Genomic DNA, 21590 nt, shown 5'->3' with positions numbered 1-21590 from the left:
AATGGACTTTGGCCAGGGAAGCCATGTGGAATAGAGATTAAATTTGTTCCATTTGGCCCCAGAAGGCAGAACTAGGAAAAATGGGTGGAAGTTACAAGGAGGCAGATTTTAAATGGATAAAAAGGAGAACTTAAGAACAATTAGAATCCATCAGTAAATATTTATTAAATGCTGACTGTGTGGTAAGCACTGAGCTACAGTGCCTGGGGATACAAAAAAAAAAAAAGCAAAAGTTAGTCCCTATTCTCAAGGAGCTTACTATCTAATGAGCGAAACTATCTGAAAACAACTATGTGCTAATTACATATGGAGTAAACCAAAAAACAGATAAAAAAAAAAAAAAGACATTAGCAAGAAGAGGGAATCAAGAAAGGCTTTCCATAGAATATCAGATTTTCATTGAGACTTAAAGCGAGGCAGGGATAACAAAGAGGTGAAAATGAGGAAGTCGTGTATTCTAGGCATGGCAGACAGCCAGAGAAAATGCCCAAGGTCTGAAGCAGCAGTGTATTGTGGGAAGAACAGCAAATAGGTCAGTGTCACAGAGTTCATAGAGTAAGAAGGGGAGGGGAATAAGCTGTAAGAAGACTGGAAAAGTGCAAAGGATTTTAAATGCTGAGTAGGATCTTAATCCTGCAGGTGATAGAAATCGCTAGATTTTATTGAATTAGAAATAGCAAAGGAGCTAGTGATCACTGTGCTATAACAATGGAGCAGGTCTTCATTTTTTAGTGTGGTACCTGACATACAGAAGGTGCTTAATAAATGCTGATTGACTGATGATTCAGGCACAGAGTATAGATGAAGAACTGTCAGGACATCGTAGATAAGGGCATCTTAAACTTTTTCGACTTGCTACCCTCTTTCGCCTGAGAAATTTTTACATGACCCTGAGTATATAGGTATATAAAACAGATAAACAAATAAAACATTTACTGATAATAAATCATAATTTCACAACTCCCACATCTAAATGAGGTCCCATATGGGGTCATGAACCCTGATTTAAGAAGCTTTGTTATAGATAATATATTTCATTCTTCACATAGGACTTGGTAGGAATGACCTGTGAGATCTTTTCAATTCTGAAATAAATGTTTGAATGAATAAGTGAAAAAGCATTTAAATGCTCACTATGTGCCAAACATTGTTCTAAGTGCCTAGGCCACAAATGCTAAAGTCAAGCTAGCCCCTACCCTCAATGCATTTACCTTCTAAAAGGGGAATAGAGACTGCGAGGGATAACACATCTATGGGAGGGATAGCCAGGGATTAATGACTGATTTGGGCAATGCCAGGGACAATGTATCCCCCTTATCAGATAGATACCAGAAGGTACTTACGATCTAATGTCATCTACAAGGGGAAATTTCCTTATCAGCTCAGGTCAAAATCTGTTCTTTTTTTGACAAAGCACTTAGGACCTTAAGTGTACCAGCTAACAGTTGCTTTACAAAGATAAAGTGAGTCTGGCTCCCCAAGGACATCTATTGCCTACAAAGGTCTTTTACTGTCCCTGGATACAGGGTTCCCTCATCGTGTTAGAGCTTCATTCTGTCCCTCTGAGGAACCTCCAAAGAGCAGCTGAAAGTCCCTAGATTAGTCAGGAGTTATCAACTATTTTGTTAGTTACAAATCCTTCTGGCAGTCTGATAAAGTCTAAGAACTCCTTAGAAAAAAAGTTTTTAAATGCATACAACACATAGAATTACAAAAAAAAAAAAATCAAGTATATTGAAACAAAGACGTAATTTTCAAAAACGTTTCCAAGTTCATAGATTCCTTGAAATTTTGTTCAAGAACTCCTTCCTAGATACTTCTCAGAGAGGCCCCTCCCCTCCAGATGGCCACCCATCTGAGGGTTCTCAATGACTCTCTAAAATCATCCACCTGGGGGAAATTCGTCAATTCTTGTCAGGTATGCTTTGTCAATTCCTGTTTTACCACAATCTATCATGGTTCTGTCTTCCCCTTCCCCACCCCTGAATTGAATTTATTTTGCTTTTCTTTGTATCCCCAGCATTTAGCAGGATACTTGGCATGTAGTTGCCAATTAATAAAGGCTTATTTACTGACTGAGCAAAAAATCATCAATGAATTAGAATGATTAGAGAGGCTTCCAGAGATGTCCTCTACCTGGGTGAAAAAATGTCAGTCTTATAATATGGTTATTCCCAATAGTATGGTAATTCCCAATCTTAGTCTCCAGTTTCATCAGGCTATGGTCCCTCTTCTACCTCCTCATCCTTGGAACTCTCACTTCCAGGTAAGAGGGCAATTAACTACAAGACAGAAATCATACCAGCAGCAAGTGCAAGTGCCTACATTCTGCCTATGGTTAGCCTGCTTTTGCTTAAGTCTATTTATATTCATTGTAAATCAATCAGGTCCCAAACAATGGCAAACTGGGGCTTGTCTTAGGTCCTACTGTTGGCCAATTAATGAGAGTCAGAATGATTTGAGTTTAAGGCATGGTCTTTAAGAAAGAAATCTAGCCAGTAAACTCCAAGGTATCTTAGAAGTTTTCAATGTTAATTTTTTTTTCTGGACTGAGCCTTAATCACTGAAGGAATCAAACTGAAATCTTTTAAACCTTAGCTTAAAAAGGCCACAGATTCCCACTATTCCCAGGGCTATCCTGATCTATATCTTGCCACTGGACCCAGTTGACTCTGGAAGAAAAAGTGAGGCAGGTGACCTTGCACAGTTCTCCCTCGCTTAAATCCAATTCACTTACATGACATGGCGTTACCACTCTGAGGTCATGGTCCTCTTCAAAAACAAAAGACCACCACCAACAATTACCTACTGCCCAGCTTTTTTTTTCTCCTTTGTAAGCTAGGCCAGGTATAGTTTCCTAGATGTTTTTTTTTTCTTTTTTTGAACTTCAAAGTCATTTTGTCAGATCCTGCCAATTTTGGCTGATTGTCTCGGTGTCACCCAGCAGCTAGTAAGTGTCTGAGGAAGATCCAAACTCAGTAAAATCCTGAGAACCTTATCATACAGTTTCTTTCCTTAGGTAGGACCACAAAAGTATGGATGAAGACAGCATTCAGGGAGGAGTACAGAGGTTCCATCGGGTCAAAAGAGTTACCTTTTTAATCAGATACCAGAAGGGCACCTTAGATCATCCACCAGGGAAAGTTTCTTATCAGCTCAGATTAGCTGTACAGGTGTGCTATCTAATCACATCAGAGACCAACTACATTCCTGGCCTCTCAAAAATGGCAGCTGTAATCCATGACGGAACTAAGGAACACAACCTTTGCAGTAGCACTGGTAGTACTGATTTGATTATGGTTCCAGAATTGGAAAGCATGGGATAAGTGAGAAAAGGCACACGGGGGCAATAAAACAATACCAGCAAAACTAATAAGAGCTAGTATTGACATAGTGGTTTAAGTTTGCAAAGAGATCCACACGTTATCTTGTTTGATTCTCAGAACAACTTTGAATGGCAGGTACTAATATTATTATCCTTTTTACAGATAGGAAAACTGATGTTCAAAGAGGTTCTTGCCTAGATCACATAGCTGTTAAGTGTTTGAGGAAGAGTTGAATTCAGTTTCAAACTGCAGTGTTCAGAGAGTACAGTGGCAGATAGAATAGATATGTAGGAAATGACCAAGTGAGAGTGTGATGCAAACCTGGAACTGGCTAGATAGAATGGGTCGTGTGACATTCATTAATCAGAACAGTGAAGGACCCAAGTTAGAGGTTAATTCAGTTATCTTGTGATTATGTTGTTCACACTATTATCAGATTATCAACAGTGTATATTATTAATAAATATCAAGTTTTCAAGGGATGAATGAGCAAGCAATGAGTATTTATTGTTTGCCCACTATGTGTTAGGCATTGTGCTTAGTAAAAAAGGCAGGAGTTCCCTAACCTATAGAAGGAAAGAAAAAAAGAAAGGAAGGAAGGAAGGGAGGAGGAATGGAAAGAGGGAGAGAAGGAAGGAAGGAAAGGAGGAAGGGAGGAAGGGAAGAAAAAAGAAGGAAGAAAGAAGGAAAAAAGAAAGGAATGAATATGGAAGGAAGCAAGAAAGGAAGGAATATAGAAGGAAGCAAGCTTTGAATGTGGAAGGAAGAAAGGAATATGGAAAGAAGGAAAGAAGGAAGAAACAAAGGAATGTGGAAAGAAAGAAGGAAGGAAGGAAGGAAGGAAAGAAAAGGCGGAAGAAAGAATTTCTTAAGCTACTACTATGTTTCCGATACTGTGTTTAGTGCTTTACAAAAGTTTAATTTGAACCTCACAGGATCCTTGGGAGATAGGTCCTATTATTATTATTTCCATTTTACATTTGAGGAAACTACGGTAGATAGAAGTTAAGTGATTTACCCAGGATCACACAACTAGTAAGTTTCTGAAGCTGGATTTGAATTCAGGTCTTCCTAACTCCTGGTTCAGCACTCTTCCCACTGTAGCACCCAGCTGCTTTGTTCATGTGGCTGAAGAACTTGTTTTTTCAATACTTTGATAACTGCATTACAATATAATTGGTTTCCTTTGTTCTCCTCTGTATGGGATACTATATTATGTAGATAACTTACTGCTTATGTGAGTAAAATTCATGTAGGAGAGTAGTATGAGATAAGAAGTATAGAGATTCTTTCATTTCTCACTCCATATTTCTGCCTGTCTTGGAAGTCAGATTGGTATTTCTATTACTGTGGTAGTTTCTAGCATTTCTAGCATTGGGGTAGTTTCTGGATCATCAATCTTACCCTCACCCAAACAGCACATCAGCTCCCTATAAAAATGTTGCATCTAAATGCATGGTCATTATTCCAAATATACCCAGTAAATAGTAATTGATGTTAATGAAGGCTGATAACAGCAATAAGGAAATAAGTGACTAGAAGGTATTATTTTCTGTAATAAGACTAGAAAAATAAGTATTAACTTAACAAATTCTTCATTCATTCATTCCCCTGAATTCTTCCTCTGCTGCTTCACTGTAGAGTAGGGGGAATAGTATAAGTATAAATATATATACTTATATGTATAAATATAAATAAATAAAGTATAAATTCTAGCAGATACCACTAAGATGAAAAGGTCTCTGCAAGTATCCTGAAATCTAGATCAGTCAGGGCCCTATGATATCTATCTGCTAGGGTTCTGTGACTTCTAGCAGACAATTGCCTACAGTAGCAGTTCTTAAACTTTTTAATCCGAGGATGCCTTTACATACTAAAAAATTATTTAGGATGTCTCTTCCCCAAGAACTTTGTTTATATGGATTTTTATTGATACCATTTTAGAAATTAAAACATCTTAGCATTATTATGAAAAACATTTTTATGTCATGAATGCTGAAAATGTCTCAGGGACACATGGGGCCTCCAGAATACATCTTGAGAACCACTGACTTAAGAGAATAGGGAATAGCTCATAAAGCTGCAGTTATTGCCACAGCATCATCATAACATGAGATTTTTCTCTAGCCCCACTGCTAACCAAGCTATTAATATAGGAAAATCTCCAATTTTGGACAGTACAGTTGTAGAAATTTTTATATGCATCATTTGTTTAGGTACAAAGGCTCTTGAGATCTTTTGTCCATCCCTAACATCATATTTGCAAATTTGAACCATACAGAATAACTACAAAATTTTTCTCTAGAGATTAATGAGGTTGATTAGAATGTAAACTCTAGGGGAGTTCATAGTTCAGAAACAAACATACCAGTTAATTTAAAATGATGGATAGGTCATGAAAATAAAATTTCCAGCAAAAAAACATAATGTGCAAATTATTTGTATGAAAAAGAATACAATGCACAATAATCAATAAATGTCTTGGGCCAATGGTCCATGCTTGGAGAAAAGAGCGACAAACACATGGACTTCTCAACTCTTATCAGAGAGAGAGAGAGTGGAAAAAGAAGACTATAAATCCAGATCTCTGCTACTTGGTTCACCTCAAATCAAAGGAGATCTAAGGCAGCAAGGCAAGGTTGGGAGAGATGAAGATCTGGAGTCTAGGGTGCAGCTCATAGCTACTTATGTCCCTAGTAGCCAGAAGAGAAAAAGTAAGATCATAGTTAAAGCTCCTATGCCTTTCCAAGTCAGTAAGGACAAAAAAGAAAATCAAAAAGCAATATTCCAATTGCTGGCTGCCAAATGAGGCCATGTATTTTCAGTCATTCAGTCATTCAGTCATTTGTCAGATACACATCTATTACTTCACTCTACCTTCAAAGTTTACCTATTAACACAGGGAATTTGGCCAACAAAAGTAGATATATTTAGAACAAGGGAAATCTGACTCCCATTGAATGAACCATAAACCATGTCCTTAGTTGAATCCACACTACTCTGTGAGAACCACATTATTGAATTAAGAAGGCTCTGTCCTATATTCATGAAAGGAAGCTGTTCCTTGCACTCAAGGGAGCAGATAGGTGATGCCATGGATAGAGTGCCTTGGAGTCAAGAAGACCTGAATTCAATTCCAGTCTCAAACATTAGCTTTGTAACTCTGAGCAAGTCACTTAACCTTGTTTATCTCAGTTTTCTCATCTGTAAATGAGCTGAAGAGGGAAATGGAAAAAACTACTCTCTGTATCTCTGTCAAGAAAACCTCACACAAAGTCTCTATGAGCCAGACACGACTGAACAACAACTTTGACCCAGGAGTCTCTGGAAAGGAGCAGAGAGAAACTCTCATTCTAATTCCTTGTACTTATTGAATACATGGACACTCTCAAAGTCTCTATGAAGAACTTTGAAACTGATTGTGTGATATAGGAGACAATGGCAAAGGATTGCTCAGCATGGTGTCCCCATCTAAGAAGGCATTGTGTTCTATGAGCTAACCTGAATTGGAGTAGCTCAAAAGAAACATAAGATACACAAGTTTAGAGATGTCTCCACTCCAAATGTCCATATAGACTATTTGTGCCCCACTTGTGGTGGAGCTATCTAAACTCCTATAGGTTTGATCAGTCAGTCTGACACACTGTACCTTGACTCCAACATAATGGCATTCTGGTTCTCTGAGAACAAAGGACAACAATCAACCAAACAATTGAACAACTAGAAGGCATCAGCTGACAATCAGAAAGTTATCAGTTGTCCAACTATTGAATACTTTACTAGGTATTAGACATTGTGCTAGGTACTGAACATACCAAAATGGTCCCAGCCCTCAAGATGCTTAGATTCTAACAAGTTTTGTAAGCACATGACAAAATGCAAAATATATACAAAGAAATATCAGGAAAGGCACTAGCAGTATTCAGAAAAGAATAGGAAATGCCTGATAGAGGAATGGCACTGGGGCAGAACCCTGAAAAAAAACTGAGATTCTGAAAGGTGGAAATGAATGAATGAAGTTTATTCCTTATTAAGCACTTATTACGTACAAAGCACTATGCTACATGTTTAACCCATATCAGATTGCTTGTTGTCTTGGAGAAAGGAGAGAGAAAATTTGGAACACAAGATTTTTCAAAGTTGAATATTGAAAACTATCTTTGCATATATTTGGAAAAATAAAATATTATTAAAATTTGTTTAAAAGCACTGTGTGAAGCATTAGGGATTAAAAAAAAAAAAAAAAGGTAAAACAGCCTCTCCTCTCCAGGAGCTCCATCTAATGAAAAAGATGATACACAGAAGGGTTCAGAAATCAGATGGAAAATTCCCATGGTTCTTAGGCTGCATTGGGAAAACAAATAGTAATATCTCCTTTTTAACGTCATTTCAACTGATAAAAATCATATCTCTGACATTAGACCATTTGACAATTCCAAGTACTTTGGTGGCAAAGAACTTTCATTTCTGTGTCTTCAATAAATGTGTCTGTTGTCTGGTTTGCCTTCCCTGTATATGACAGTTGGTTGACAATTGGTGGGGATGATTGGACCCTTCTCCACAAGAGTTAACTTTCCCAAATGATGGTAGTGATTTTTGGGCTAGAAGTAGGACTGATGATTTTCCAGACAAGGGAAACAGCCTCTTCAAAGATAGAGGGATGGGAGATAGAACGTTATATGTGAGATTGGCTGAAATGTTGTGTGTGGAAGGGAAATAATGTGTATTAAACCTGGAAAGTTAGGCTCCAGCCAGTTTGAAAAGGCTAGAGCAGAATTGATACTTTTTCCCAGAGGCAATAGGGAGCTGAGAACTTTTTGAATAGGGGAATGACATAATCAGGCTTAAAATTTAGGAATATTTCTTTGGTTGTGTTTAGGATGGATTTGAGAGGGGAGAAGTTGAGTAGGCAGCCAATTAGAGCTTTTAGAAGGTTGCTATAGGCAACCTTAAATTTATACAGAGGCTTTTGCCCTCACCAGGGATACTGGGAACAGATGCTGCCTTTTTACCACATAGATCAATTGCCATGTTTTGATGATTGTGGGAACAGTTAGAAAACAAGCCTGATAAACTGAATTTTTTGGCTGTTTTCTGAAAATCAACCTAGTCAAGTGCAGAGAGGATTGGCTATTTGTAATGATTGAGGATAGGGGTGGGGCAGCACAGAAACCCTTGAAACTGAAACTGTTTCCTAAGGTGTGATAGGGTTGTAAACTGAGTCACAAACACCCCCTCCCTATAAAATTACAGCTCCTTGGCACTATTGAAGTAGCAGGCTTGTCCTCATCTGTCCCTCTCATATATTTTTGGTAGTCTAGAGAGACTTTTTCACAGAGGGTTTCTTTTTTTTTTCCTGCAGGGACTTGGGAGACAGCTGACTTGCTGTAACCCCAGCAGTCTCAGTTAACAGACTAAACTGATACATCTTAGCCAGTGAATGTTTAATGCTGAGTGAGCACATTTGTCTGTTAGCAAATCAGCAACTAATGATACCCCCTGAGAAATCTAAGCATGATGCCTGAAGTAAGAGTAGCAGTTTCCACAAACCCTTCTGGGTCTTTATTTATGTATAAACAGGTTATTTGAATGTCGGTTTGACTTGTGAACAATAGGGGAAAGGGAAGTAGACTTGGAACCAGATTTGTTGTTATTCACTCATTTCAGTCTTGTCCAACTCTTCCTGACCCGCTTTCTTCACAAGGTACTAGAGTAGAGCCATAAGACAGGTTTGAATTCTGCTGCTGCCCACTTTCTACTCCTGTTCCTTGGATAAATCTTTTCACCTAAGTTTTCTTTTCCCTGTAAAGTAAGTAAATTGAATTACATGGTTCTTTAAGGTCCTTGTCAGCTCTAAGTACTATCATCCTTTGAAAACTGTATCAAGAAAAAAACAATAAGGCATGTCAAGGACTATTCCACTGAGCAAGCTTGAAGTTTCTCATTCTATTAATGTACTGTGTCTTTTATGTTTAGTATGTAGAAATAAATTCGTTTCCCCATACATTATGTACTCTACAACTGTACTATATACTAGACATAGGATAGACATATCTATGTTCTGGACTCTTTTCTAACTAAGCATGATGTTTGGACCGAGTTCAATTGGTCCTAGGCGAGTGTGACTCTAACAAAAAGAATTAGGCTCACTTTTCTTACTTCTTGGGCTCACTAAGTGCCCTCCTCTGGAGTTCCAGTGACAGTTGTAGAGTACACGATGTCTACTATGTACCTGTGGAGATACCTTGTTTCTTCCCTTTCTGTCCACCTCTTGTTTCTCAGCTTTCTTTTGTGTATTATCTTCCTTCATTAGAACATAAGCTATTATATGGCAAGGAGCATCTTTTTTTTTCTGTTATTCATGTTCCCAGTAATTAGCACATTGCCTTGAACATAGCAAATGATTAATAATTACTTATTGTCTTGACTTGAAAAATAGTAGCAATGTAGACAACAGAACTGGAGTGTGTTCTCATCAACAGATATACTATCAAGGCAAATATCAAACTTCTAAGCCAAGCCATTAATAGTTGTTAGCCTAACCCATGAAAACCAAGATCAAGAAGACCCTGATTAGTGATTTCAATCTGTCCTCTTGTCTTAGATTTTTGAGATGGAAATCCAATATAATTCTCCACATATGAAATATGAATAGGACCATATGACAGAGCAATGCTGGACCTGTAACATTCCTTAATTCTGAACCTTCTTAGCTTACTGTGTGAGTTTATATAAATCCCTTAAAGCATCCAACGATTAGTTCAAGGAAATGAATCCTATTTGTATCTTACCAGGAGAATGCCAATCTTTATGTCGATACCTTAGGTAGATCATGATATTCTCTGAGTTGGAGGTAAAGAGCTGAGAAATTAACTTGAGGAGGTGAGTTTACTAGGGATGTCTATAGTATTCTTAACTAAGAACTTATATTAAAAAATATTTTGATAACCATATTTTAATATAACTAATTTACTTTGCAACCCCACATATTTTATTCATTTAAAAACATTATTCTAATAAGAAGCTCATAGATTTCATATTTCCACAATCCATACTTTCAGATTGCCAAAGGGATCAATGACACACAGAGAGTTAAGAATCCCTAAGATCAATTAAACTCTTGTTGGTGACTCTGAATCCCCTTATTTCTACTTTGTTATCCCGACTTCCTTCAAGACTCAACTCAAGGATTTCTACAGGAAGGTTTTTTGTATCTAACCCCAACTACATTTAATGTCATCCTTTTTCAGATTATCTTCAGAATACCTACTTAATTACATGTCTCCCCATCAGGATATTCACTCCTCATTCCTTGAAGGTAAGAATTGGTTTTTATTTGTTTGTTTTGTTTTTCTGTGTATCCTCAGTGCTTAGCAAGCACATTGCCTGGCAGAGAGTCAGCACTTTATAAATGAGTCCTTATTGATTGTTTCTACTAAGAATGATTAAGATTTGAGAAGAGGGCAGAATCCTCAAACTACATGACCATTGTCATTTCCCTTATCTGTAAAATAAAGGAACTGGACTAGATATGGGATCTTGAGCCTGGACTGTATAAGTCAGCTTTCAGGGCGCCATATCCTTGTCTCTGTTCAGTTCAATATATAATTAGATCAACAATTTTTGTGAAGAAAAATGGAAATGTAGATCTTAGTGTTACCATAGATGAATGATATAACCTGAAAACAAACATGCAGTTTGTATTAGGGATAAACTACTGCATCAGTTCTAAGTTTTCTTCGAGAGCTAACATTCTATAGTTATGTGGCTTTTTGATTCCAGAATGCTAAACGGAGGGACAGCAAACCATGTTGTCCACAGACCAAATCCAGCTGGTCTTCAACTACTTTTGTCCTGGAGTGAAATCTAAAAGGGAATAATTTGTTGACTCTTGTTCTAAATTAAATTAAGAAATGATTAGAAAGGTTTAGAATGAAAGAGGGAGAAAGTACACATATACATCAATATTTTTAATGTATAGAGAGCATCTTAGTAGTACTATAGCCCCTCTACTAGCACAAAGAGTAATAGATTTATATTGCAATGCATGCAGTCTCACTCTGTACAATTCATGTCCATGTTTTAAAGAAAATTTAAACCCTCTATAGAGGATGAGGTGCCCTGGAGGACTTGCTCAATTTCTTTCAATCTTGTGTGGATATAAAGCACTTGGACTCTCTATTAATCTGTCCTCTCCACATCAGTCTGTCTGTCTCTCCATACATACATTTTCTGTCTTTCTGTTTCTCTCCCTCCTAACTCTCTCTCTGTCTCTCTCCTTCCCTCCATCTCCCTTCTTTCTCTCTCCCCCTCTCTCTCTGTGTCTCGCTGTCTCTCTGTCTCTCTTTCTCTCTCCCTCTCCCTCTCTCTCTCTTTTTTCCTTTCCCTCTCTGTTTCTCTCTGTCTTTGTTTGTCTTTTTCTGTCTTTGTCTCTCTATCTCTTTCTCTGTCTCTGTCTGTTTCCAAGTTTCTGTCTCTGTTTCTCTCTGTGTCTCTCCCTTTCTCTTTCCCTCTTTCTCTCTGTCTTTCTCTTTCCCTCTCCCTCTCCCTTTCTCTCTCCTTTTTCCTTTCCCTCTGTTTCTCTCTTTGTCTCTTTCTATCTCTGTCTGCCTCTTTCTTTGTCTCTCTATCTCTTTCTCTGTCTCTGTCTGTTTCCAAGTTTCTGTCTCTGTTTCTCTCTGTGTCTCTCCCCTTCCCTTTTCCTCTTTGTCTCTGCCTCTTTCTTTCATCAGATGATTAATGTCTCTTTTTTCTGTCATAGAAGTCGTGGATGACACTTCTTATACATAAGTCATTACTAGTGGTAGCATATACATGCAGCTTTAGATCCAACATGAATCATACTCAATGTGCCATTTTCATTGTATACAATAAAATACACTTAAACACAGATAAGGAGAAATATAGGAAATAAAGAGTTAACCCCTCAGAGTTGTGCAGATTATATATAATAAGAGGCATAGGGACTAAAACTGTGATTTGATTTTTATAGGGTATTCTTTCTACTTACAAGGGTTCATGACATCCTTGGCAGAGATTGACCTGGGGAAACAGTTTAAGTGGCTTGTCTAGGGTCACACAGCCAGCAAGAATTAACATATGTAGAGTGTTTCGCAAACCTTAAACTTTGCACATGTGCATATATGTGCCATTACTATGTGTCAGAAGCAGGACTTGAACCTGGGTCTTTCTAGATCTGAAGGCAGAGCTTTATCCATTATGTCACAATTTTGTTGTTATTGTTGTTGTTCAGTTGTATTTCAGTCGTGTCTTTCTCTGTGACCTCATTTGGGATTTTCTTGGCAAAGATACTGGACTGGTTTTTGCTATTTCCTTCTCCAGCTCATTTTACAGATGAGGTGAAGCAAACAGGGTTAAGTGACTTGTCCAGGGTCACACAACTAGTAAATGAGGTAGGATGTGAACTTGTAAAAATGAGTCTTCCTGATTCCAATCCAATTGTTTCTACTGGGCCACCTAGCTATTGCTATAAAATAATAGCTCATATGTTGATAGAAATTATATAATCACCTATCACACTTTAATATCATTTGATTCTTTTAACACCCCTTATATAGGAAGCATTATAGACATGATTATAGCAGCATAATAGACTATGCTGAAGCTTGGAGTTATAAAGACCTGCTTCTGATGCTTCTTAGCTACTGGACCATAGGTGTTACTTCCTGAGCTTCAGATCCCTCATTTGTAAAATGGGGATAATTATATTTTTAGCATCAAATTCATAAAATTGTTGTAGGCTTCAAGTGGAACTATATTATAAAGTGCTCTGAAAACTTTGTCAGTTATTATTATTCTCATTTTTAAGGCTGAGGCTTAAAGAATTTAATTATATGATCCCACCCATGGGTAAACATCAGAGATAAGATTTAAACCCAGTACTATCTAGACTCTAAGATCTGCAATTTTTGCAACATGCATAACAGTTGAGTTCAAATCCAGCATGTATATGCTACCACTAGTGATGACTTATGTATAACAAGTGTCATCCATAACTCCTATGACAGAAAAAAGAGACATCAATCATCTGATGAAAGAAAGAGGCAGAGACAAAGAGGGAAAGGGAAGGGGAGAGAAACAGAGAGAAACAGAGACAGAAACTTGGAAACTGACAGAGACAGAGAAAGAGATAGAGAGACAAAGAAAGAGGCAGACAGAGACAGAAAGAGACAAAGAGAGAAACAGAGAGGGAAAGGAAAAAGGAGAGTGAGAGGGAGAGGAAAAAGGAGAGTGAGAGGGAGAGGGAGAGGGAGAGGGAAAGAGAAAGACAGAGAGAAAGAAGGAAAGAGAAAGGGAGAGACACAGAGAGAAACAAATCCAACATAGGCATGTACTAGCTATGTGATCCTAAGTAAGATATTTAACCCTCTTGGCCTCAGTTTCCTCATCTGTCAAATGAGTTAGAAGGAAACAGAAAATCACTTTTGTGTCTTTCCTAAGAAAACCCCAAATGGGGTCACAAAAAGTTGGATAGGACTGAAATGACTGAATAACAAAGTAATTGCTTTATGCATAAGCGTAATCAAATGCTTTATACTACCAGAAAAGGTACACTTAAGTTTAGCTATGAAGCATAGGAGGAGCATGATTAACATAAAGCAAAATGGAAGGAGTCCTGAGTGGGACAAAGAATATAAAGAAAAACATCAGGGGCTACAGGTAAGATGGCACATTGTTATGCCAAGTAGGAATAGAATGGTCTTGGATTTAGTAAAAGGAGAAATACAGCTGCAAAATCTCTAAGGGAACTATTAGGAATTGTCATTTTATTTGAATGCCATTTGAAAAGCATTATGGGTTCCAACTGGGAGTAATAATATTAAAATGATCATAGAATTATAGGGTTTAGAGCTGGAAAGGACCTTACAGATGATTAGGGGAGATTATTTGTAATGCTGTATTGAATGGGGAAAGCAGAATTGCAAGCAGGAATTTTTGCATCTGGGACAACCAACAAACATTTATTAAGTTGGTATATTATGTATTAATCCCTGCCCTAAGTGATGGGAGCACAAAAATAAAAGTGAAACAATACCTGCCCTTAGAGGATTTACATTGTAATCAGAAATCTCTCTCTCTCTCTACATATATACATATATACATATATATATATATATTTTTCTAACTCTATATGTATGTATACATTTTTATAAAGAGAGAAAGAGAGATAAAAGTATATATAGAATACCAGAAAGAGCAAAACGTAGTTTTGAAAGGAAAGATACTAGTAGTTTGTGGGTTACAAGAAAGGCTTCCTGTGGAAGAAGATGTTTGAGGTGAGTTGTGAAGGAAAGCAGGGATTTTAAGATGTCAAAATGGGGTAGGACAGCACTTTGGATTAAGAGAATAGCAAGTGCAAAAGCACAGAAAGAGGAGATTTATAGTACTGTGTGTGCAACACATTAATCTATGTGGATCGGATTGGATGAAGAGCAGGTATTGTTGAGTCTTTTCAGTAATGTCATAGTCCTGGTGGGCAAAGATACTGGAGTAGGCTGTCATTTCCTTCGGTAGCTTATTTTCCAGTTGAGGAAACTAAGGCAAACAGAATTGAGTAAGATATGAAGGATTATTATTTGTCCTCTCTCAACCTCAATTCACTCTTTTGTAAAATGGACATCATAATCTTTACATTGCTAACTTCACATTGTTATGGAGAAAGCACTTTGTAAAACTTAAAATGCTATAGAAATATGATGCAACTTTTAGCAAAGTTGTTGAAGCCATCAAAGGCAGGCAATGATTAGAACTTGAATTATGAAAATCAAGAGGTGAGGTCAAATATAGGAAAAGATGATCTCTACTATCAGTTCTTAACTTATCCTTCAAACCTTGACTCACTCAACAAGTATTGATTAAGTACTACGCTAGGAATTGATAATGAATGCGAAGATAGAAATTAAACTATCTCACCACTGACATTTATTTACTGCTATTCTGTACTTTAGTCAGATTTGACTATTTCACTGTTTTCTGTATCTTAAATCATATCATTTCTTCCATCTGGCATATTCTTCCTAATCCCCATTTCTGCCTTTGGAAATTCCACTTATTCCTTAAGACTCAGCTCAACCTTCATGAAGCTTTACTTGTTCACCCAAAGGTGGTAGGTTAAAAATATACAAATTCATATATATATTCTTCTGATCTGATATACTTTATACTAATTAGAAAGAGCTAAGTAGGAGTTACTGGTAGATAGAACGTGGATCCACAGTCAAGAAAATATGAATTCAAATCCAGCCTCCTGACACTTACTAGCTATATGATCCTAGGATCATAAGTTACCTAACTTCTCTGCCTTTGTTTCCTCATCTGTAATAGTACTTCCCTTGCAGCCTTGTTGTTATGGAGGATAAAATAAGACAGTATTTATGAACCTTAAAGAATGTCATATATATGTTAATTATTATTATTTTATCTTGTACGCACTTATATATAATGACTACACAGCAAGATCTCTGGGCTCATTCTCCCAACAAACTGGGCTATCAGATTAGGACCCAATAGGAAAAAATGTTATTTTTCCCTTTGGAATTTCCCTCAGGAAATCCCTGAGGTTGTGGTTTTTAATACTTTAACTGACAAGCCCCCAAAGAGTGTGCCCTTAATATCAAACTCTAGTACTCTATTAGTTTTTAGAAAAAGGTATTTAGTAAGAAGTCATGGTAAGAAAAATATAGTCACAAAATAATCTCCTCAACTTTGAGGGAATATTTTTTCTTTTCATGCCCAAGTCCTTAGTGAAAATATGTTTGAATTTAAAGGACAATGTACCTGAGCCACATGTAAAATTAATAATAGCTAGCATTTATATAGGGACTTACTATGTTCAAGCATTGTGCTGAGCACTTTATAATTATAATCTCATTCGATCCTCACAACAACCCTGGGAAATGGGTGCCATTATTAGTCCCATTTTCAGATAAGAAAACCAAAGCAAACAGAAGTGAAGTGACTTGTCCACCAGCTAGTGAGTATCTGAGTTGGGATTTGAATTTGTCTTGCTGACTCTAGGTCTAATGCTTTATCTTCTTTGCTATGTATAGGACACACTTGGGCTAAGGGCTCCCTCCTAATTCTTGCCCCCAGAAGTCCTTTTCCCAAGACTCTCACCAAGTTCACTTCTGGACATGGCATTGGCAATGCACAAGTCATTCCATTGCTCCACTGAGGTTTCTCCTAAAGGGACCCAGAATTTCTAACTGAAGTCTTCTTCCAAGTGACTTTTGTTCTTTGTCCCTGGAGACTTCTGCTCCTACTGTAGATACTGTGGTATTCTCCAACCCTTAATGGACCCCTCAGCTGCCATTCAGTCCTGACCTTTAGGGCAAGCCCTGATGGCTTTGATGGATTTCCTAGCTTCACTGGCTCCTGGCACTCATCCCCTAAAACCAGGGGGAAAAGCAAACACAAAAGAAACAGAGCTGACATATGCCCATGGACACACATCACAGGGGAGAGAATAGGGCAGCTGCCCTTCCCCCATGGGGCAGCTCAAAGCAGTCTTCACTTGAAAGCTGCCAGGGAAAAGAGTGAGAGATCATCCACTTGGGCCTTGTGCATGCACACTTAGTTCCAGCTCAGCCTCTCTTGAGTCATCAGTCCTTCCAGCTCCTCAGGGAGCCAGAAGCCTTTTTATCTTTGTGTTGTGCTAATGTTGATTCATCATGGCCAAAACCAGCTTCCCAAATGCCACATGTTAAATTGGCAGCAAGCAGAGAAGATTGCAAATGTTTTTTATAATCCATCAGGAAGGATAAATCTGAATTCTTTCTAAGGTAGGGATTCTTAGATTGAGATCTGTGAACTGGTTTGTTTTTTAAAAAAGATTTTGATAACTTCATTTTAATATAATTGATTTCCTTTGTAAATACATGTATTTTATTTTATGCCTTTAAAAACATTTTTCTAAGAAGGGGTCCAGAAGCTTCAGCAGATTGTCAAAGCAGTCTTAACAAGGTTGAAAAATCTTGCTTTAAGCATTGGTCCTCCTTAATTAATCCCTCCCTTACAACTGGCATTATATTGATTTCTACTGTAATTATTATATTGCAATGAACTATATTGTAATATATAATAGCAATAACATGTAGTAATCTACCATAAGCTCCTTGAGGATTGTTTCCTTTTTTAATCTTTGAATTTCGCACTTAATAAGCTTCTTGGCTAGGTGAGGAAGAGTCTCAAGGACTCTGGATCTTGGTGCAATAAGTGCCACTTAGGGGAGTTAAGTAGCATTCATCATGGATAAAGTGGGATTTGGAATCAGGAAGACATGAGTTTGAATCCTCCTTCAGAAACTTATCAAGTATACGACTGTGGGTAAGTCATTTAATCTCTCTGTGCCTCAATTTCTTCATCCATCAAATGGGAACAATAATAGAATGTATATAATAGTGTCCCAGTGATTAATTGTTGGAATGGAGGGAGATCTAGTATATTTTTTAAAAAACCTGAAAATAGAGTTCATAAGCTTAGAGATCATTCAGTCTGATCCCCTCATATTGTAAGAATAAAATAAACAAAAGGCTTGCAAATATTAAAGTTCGCTATTGCAATTATTATTATTGCACTATTATTATTATTATCCAATTGGTAATTAGCCTTAAGTGCTCGGTTGTCTGAACCCAGTGCATTATCATTATTTGTCTACATTATGCTCGATGATGACAAAACTTCCAGAATTTTCCTTGTCTTACTGGTGACATAGTTCACCATTTTTTATCCTCTTTTCTCCTTCACTTGTTACCTTCTTGATCCACTCAAGAAGCATTTAATGAAGTGTCTACTTCTTGCTAGGGACTGCGTTTGACTGCATTAGGATACAGAGACAAAAATGAAATAGATCCTATCCTGACCTCAGGGAGATTACATTTTTTTTGAGGGAGGACCAATAAATAGGTAAAAGCAAAATATGAAATAGTAAACACTAAATAATTGCAGAGGGCAGGGCACTAGTATGGATTGTGAGAGAAGTAAGCCCTCTCATAACAAAAGGCACTGGAATTGAATTTTGAAGATCATTTTTAAAAGCATAAATCATACGGGAGAGCATTCTGACTAGGGAACAAATATACAAAGATGGGAAATGGAATGTTATATATGGGGAAGAATAAGTAGATTACTTTGGCTAGTATAAAAAGTGTGTGAAGGGGAGTAAAAAAACAAACAAACCTGGAAAGGAAGGCTGGAGACTGATTGTGAAAGTCATTTATTTTTAAACAGAGAAGATAATATTTTATCTTCGACATAATAGGGAGCTATTGAAACTTTTTGAGCAGAGGAATCACATGGTTGGATTCGTGTCTTAGAAATATCAGTTTGCACAGTTGTGCATAGGATGAATTAAAGGGAGTAGAAATGAGGTTTAAAAAAAAGCCAAGTAAAGAGGCTATTAGAGGAGTTCAAATGAGGGGCTAAAGCTATATGAGAGGGCAAAAAGAAATAGATGAAAGGAGTTGAAGAGCATGAAGAGAAAGAATAGGGACAACACAAATAGATGAGTCTTCCTAAGAATGAAATCAGTCAATCAACAATCAGTGATCAAACAAACCAGTGTTCTTTTTGCTGTATTCCCTTTCTGGTGAGGAGGATTCAGAAGCACCAGCAAATGTGAGCACTAATACTATTAGTGACCCTGGGAAGCAACTTGATGCTCTTGGAGTCAGGCAAATTTGAAGCTTGACTCTCTTAATTATTAACTGTTTATGAAAGTCCTATCTACATTTCCTAAGCTTCTATATCAGAATGCATCCTTGTAGGATTTAGGAATAGAAGGAACTGTAGAAATCATTTCATCTAATCTCATTTTACATACAAGGATACTGAAGCTTAGAAAGGTCTCAATCTTTCTAAAGATAGCACAAGACCACAGCTACTAAGGCAATAGTGAGCGAATTTGAACCCAGCTCCTCAAACTTCAAATCCAGTGTTTTTCCCACATTGCCTCTGTGGGTCTCATTTGTCAAACGAAAGGTGGCTCTAGAGGTAATCTCTAAAGTTGCCCCCATATATGATATCCAGTAATTCTAAAAGCTGCCAGTGGTCCCCTCCTCTCTGTTCCCTCTGTGCTGTGGATGATAAGGATTTCAATTATAGGACAAAGTAATGTGCCAATGGACAATTAGGTGGCATAGTGGGCTTGGGAATTAGGAAGACTCATCTTAGTTGTGAAGACCAAGTTAGCACCCTGGATATCTTAGAATCAGCCGGAGTCAGGATAAGCAAAAGTGCTTGGTCTTTATTCTTGGTCTTTAGGGGTAGAACTGAACATGATGGATACAGGACTTCCCCTCTCGTCTACTACCAAAGTGACTCTGACTTGTCTTACTCCACACTCTAATCCTTCCCTCAATTCTCTGTACATACCAAAAGCCTGAAGCAGCACAGAATAGTGGGAAGGGTCCTTTTCCAAGCAAATGCTAATAGAGTATTGTCCGATAGATAATTAGCCTTAAGTGCTTGCTTGTCCAACCCCAGTGCATCAACTCAGAGTTTCAATCCTTTACATCTCCTGCTTTCTTTTGTTTTAGAACACAGGTGGTCACACCATCCCTGACTTCTCAGGAAAGGAGATGAAAAGCACCAAAGGGAAGTGAGGGTTGCTAGCGGGTCTCTGGGCTAAAGGGTCTTATTAGAAACAGGTATGCACAAACCCATCAGCATGGGAGGTATTACACAAGCACACAGCAATAAAGCAGAGGCTATTAGTGATGACTCTCCCCACAGCTGGTGCAGGCCCAATGTGGTGTAACAAACATGAATTGTACATGCTGGTAGTGATATAACAAACAATATAAATCAACATGGTATTGTGAAAGATTTCCAGAAGTCCTAGAAGGAAGGTATCTAAATAACAATCACATATATGCCTTCTTCAGCAGCCAAGAGATAGTCCAAAATCTATCTATTGTCCATTGCTTCACGTGTCAGGGAATCCAATGATTCCTGCAGATTTTGAAGTCTTGCAACAATCTTATCATTTCTCAGAAAATCCAGTGATTCTTGAGAGTTTTCAAGTCCTACAACAGTCTTATCATGTCTCAGGGATTCCAATGATTCCTGAGGGTTTTGAAGTTCAACAGTTTTTGATGTCCATGTTTCAAACACCGTAACTGCCAGGCTCTTTCAGTGGTGGGCACAGTCAGCACCTGATGTTTCTTGGGTCTTCTGCTTTGATTCAAGGGCTTGCTCTGTCTCTCTGCGATGGACAAGGAGAATACAGCTCATTGGCACCCATCTGATTCCTTCTCCATCTGTAGAGATACAAGCAAACCCTCTCCCCCAAGCAGTTAGCCTATCTGGTCCCTTCCATTCACCACTTTCTGGGTCTCTCCACATCACCTGGCGATTATCTAAAGATAGTGGAGCTGCTCACACTGGGCACTGCCCTTCCAGTGGGTTATAAAACCTGTCTGCCGGAGCCAGTGCATCTTTGTCAAAAATCAAGAAGTTAATAGTATAAAGTGCTAGATTTAGTAGTTCTCTAGAGTTACCTGTGGCTCCCCCTTTCTTTTGTTTTTGGAGGAACATCTTAATGTCTCTGTTTCTCCTCTCCACTATTGCCTGTCCTTGAGGATTAAAGGGTATGCCAGTGATGTGTAAAATCTTATACTGTGCACAAAAGTGTGCAAAATGTTTAGATGCAGGTCCATTGTCTGTTTTTATTGCTTGTGGCACACCCATAATTGCAAATGCTTGGATAAGGAATTCAGTGAGCACTCGGGCTGTCTCTTTTGCTGCTGGTATTGCAAAAGTAAATCTTGAAAAAAAAGTCTACCTTGAAAAGGTTGTCTACCACAAAATGGATAAAAGACAGATGACCAAAAGATTTATAATGGGTCACATCCATTTGCCAAATTTCAGTGGGTCTCAAACCATGAGGATTCTTCCCTGGAGACAGTGTAGGAGCGTGGAAAGGAAGGCAAGCTGTACAGGCTTTTACTATGCTCCTAGCTTCCTCTCTTGTTATTCCAAATTGTAAATGCAAAGCTCGAGCAGCCTGATGGTATTTAAAATGAGATTCTTGGGCTTCTTGAAAAAAAGGAGTATTGGCCCATGGTTAGAAGGCTATCTGCCTTTGAATTTCCATCAAAAATAGGACTTAGAAGTCCACTATGAGAGTGGACATGCAAGATATAAATTTTACCTGGATGCTTTCTCACTTGCTCTTGAAGTTCCTTAAAGAGCTGATATATATTAGAAGCTGCAAATTTATTTGGGCTGTGGCAATTCTTTGTA

This window comes from Antechinus flavipes, chromosome 1 (genome assembly GCF_016432865.1).
Source record: "Antechinus flavipes isolate AdamAnt ecotype Samford, QLD, Australia chromosome 1, AdamAnt_v2, whole genome shotgun sequence".
Taxonomy (NCBI): Eukaryota; Metazoa; Chordata; class Mammalia; order Dasyuromorphia; family Dasyuridae; genus Antechinus; species Antechinus flavipes.
This window is presented reverse-complemented; position numbering follows the sequence as displayed.